Consider the following 3,169-nt stretch of genomic DNA (forward strand, 5'->3'; position numbering starts at 1 on the left):
TAAAAGGAGGATTGGGGGTTCCAAACAGTACCAAACCATCCAAACCCCAAAACCCTTCGAGGATGGAAAGGGAGCGAACGGCGACAACGTATGTTAGGGTTCCGGCCTCGGAAAAGAGAAAGAGAATTGCCATGCAAATGCTCTTGAAGCGGCGATTTCACATGTGGATTGCCTAAACCTGAGGGAAACCTGATGGTATATTACAACAGTAATTATATAGTTTTCAATCTGAATCTTATACAATTGCTGCTCGCATTTTCGCTCTTCCCTCTCTCTTCTCCGTGCCATCACTTCTCCGTTGCTTTCCTCATTCGCTCCCTCCGAAGTCTCGTGATGACGCTTTTCTGAAGGCTTCCCCCCGCCCTCTCCTTAACTTTTCCTGCTTATGAATTTTGGATGCTTTATTGATTATCGAAATCCGTCTCTCCTTTTCCGTCTTTGGTTCTTCAGAAGAGTTTGAATCTTAACTTAGAAAACTAGTATGATATATATATATATATATATATTTTGAAGAAATATCTTGAAATCGATCATTTCAAACTTGAGATTTCGATGTTCACGGGTCTGCTGTTTGATGGAGTTTGTTTTTCTGACCAGTGGCGTTCTCAAGGAAATGGTTTAATTGTTTTTGGGATGGGAACATGATTTTTTCACCATTGTGTGGTCTACGTTTTCCTTTAAATTATATCTATAGTTGAGAATTATAACAATCACTATTGTTGCGTTGAAGAGGAACTAGTTGTTGCGCAGAAGTATTAGAAATTATGTTGACATATAGGTTTGACTATTTGGTCTTGAAACTTGATTCAAATTGTAAGAGTAACCTACATTTGAGACCCGGTGCAAGGCCCCAACTTTTGAAGTTACAACTAGAAAAGAAGGTTATTCTACAAAGACGAATGAATTATTGCAGTCTATTTTCTGGAACTATTCATTGCCTTTTGAGTTGTACACCTCTTCATTTAGGAAAAATAGTAAAATTCTAATTTATTTAACATAATATGAGGCTGCATTTTCTATTTGCATCACATAGTTGAGGTAGAATTGCATTTATCAGAGTTAGCTGTTCTTTAGTTACAACGTGATTGAATTATTCTTTTTTATCTTCGTTATGGAATTCCATGCCCTGTAACCAATGCTCATTTTCTCGTATGAGTTATGACCTAATCTTGGAAACATATTTATTTCCTTGTAATAGGCGATGGATAGTTAATTCAGCAACTAATTTTGAACATTTTTGTATCATGAGATGTTTTTTTGTTGCTCACTACAACTGGTCTTCGCTAAAAGGATGAGAAAGGCATAAGGTTGTGTTTTTCGTGAAAGTTGACATCTAAGTAAATGCTAGATCTGGATTGTTTGTTCAAACAAAGGAAGATCATATTTATAACGTAGCTTTTTTATTATATCAAGGGTAAATCTTCATTTTTTATTTCTACTGAAAGATATTTGTGTGTGCTTGTTTACATATTATGTTGCTTCCCCTTCTATCATATCTGTGAATATTTTGTGCAGTGAACCCCGCAAGTAACTTGATTGTAAGTAGGCAAAAGGTGTATCTTTGATAGCTAATGGATCCAATTTCTGGATAGATTAATGGTTTTTCCGTAGAAATTGGGGCAAAAAAACCAAGTCAAAAGTTCTTCAAGGTTTTGTTATCTTAACTTTACCCTTTATCCTTTGTGAACTCGACATTAGCAACTGTCTTTGTTGACGATAGCGAACACTCAGACACAGGACTTCACGACATTAGCAATATTTTGTGCACATTTCCAGGTGCCAAACGAGGGGAGTGCTTGAAGATATATAAGGTACTTGAAGGGGAGGGACATAGTTGTTTGCAACGTTTGTGAAGAACATGATAAACATATTACTGTTCTTTGTCTAGGATATTGGGAATTTTCACGTAGATTTTGAGGGCTGTCAATTTTACTTATTTGGTTTAACCGTGTTGTGTTTTACTTAGTCTTCATATGAAAGCTATATTATTTTATCTCTCCTAATTACCCCCAAGCTAGCTTATGTATAAAGAAATTGCTTGGTTCCCAGATTGTGATTTATATTATCTTTTAACCAATGAAACATCTTTCTGTTAGTATAAGGGCATAGCCTAAGAAGCAGACTCATGTTAATTTACAGAAAGAAAGAAAAGGCATGGAGATGTGATATTTATTTAACACTTTTTACAAAAATAAAAATAGTGTATAGTTTGTTATCTCGAGGGTGAGAAGTGTAGAAAGTGCGTTAAAACTCTAGAATTTTGAAAATTCTGGGCTGAGTAGTTAATTTGCATTAAAATGGCCCTTAAATAGGTCGTGGATGATTAGTTTTGTTTAATTATTTTTCTTGAAGAAATAGTATATGATGAATTGTTGGAAACTAACACTTTGTCAGTATAGAAGTCGGTATTTTACAGGACATAGTTTGGTATTTAATAGGATATAGTTGAACGAGTTGAGACATAATTGTTTGACGAAGAGGTGAGTTTAGATGTCGAAAGGTTGAAGGCGTGTGAGTTGTGTGTTGTGATAAAGTTTGAAAGTAGGGACGAGCGCAGGCGGTGCGGTGACGCGGAGATGTTAGCCCCTATTCTAGGTTGCTTTGGACAAGTGAGGCCCAAGTTACTACAACTCTACCGACGCCTTTGGGCCCCTTAGAAGTAGCACAATCATTACTCCATGAAAATGGATATATTGAATATTAGAATTGATCACCAATGAAAGCCTCGTGGGACATTTTTCTTGCACACCTTGAACTGAGGATAGACTCAATCCTATCTACATTCTCAATCTGTTGTTGATTAAAGATTGAACTTGATTGCCTCTATTTGCTTTGGTTAAAGTTATTTCTAGAATCTTTACACGTCCATTTGCATAAATGGCATATATATATATATATATATGTATATAATTCAATGATAAAATAATTGCTTATATAACTAAAAATAGTAAAAGACTATAAGACTCATGTGCAACCACTATTTTGGACACTACTTTATGAATTTCTTAAATTAAAAGCTATAAGTGATGAAAAATGATTGTTTTGTACATTTTTTTTCTAATTTTCTAATGTTGAAAGTTATCATTGATATCTTGATTAACTTTCTATTTGTCACGTACAAGTGCTTCTTCCTGTTTTTCCTAAATTGAAAGTTATTGTTGATAGCAGT

At 34.9% G+C, this 3,169-nt stretch overlaps 1 long non-coding RNA gene across 1 annotated transcript; it reads left to right on the plus strand.

Moving 5' to 3' along the window:
* On the plus strand, positions 1 to 2,101 carry LOC103502956 (uncharacterized). Its single transcript, XR_007824784.1, has 2 exons — positions 1 to 195; positions 1,516 to 2,101. It is a non-coding gene; the product is annotated as an uncharacterized LOC103502956 (long non-coding RNA).
* Positions 2,102 to 3,169: the final 1,068 nt, after the last annotated feature.

This window comes from Cucumis melo, chromosome 11 (genome assembly GCF_025177605.1).
Source record: "Cucumis melo cultivar AY chromosome 11, USDA_Cmelo_AY_1.0, whole genome shotgun sequence".
Lineage (NCBI taxonomy): Eukaryota > Viridiplantae > Streptophyta > Magnoliopsida > Cucurbitales > Cucurbitaceae > Cucumis > Cucumis melo.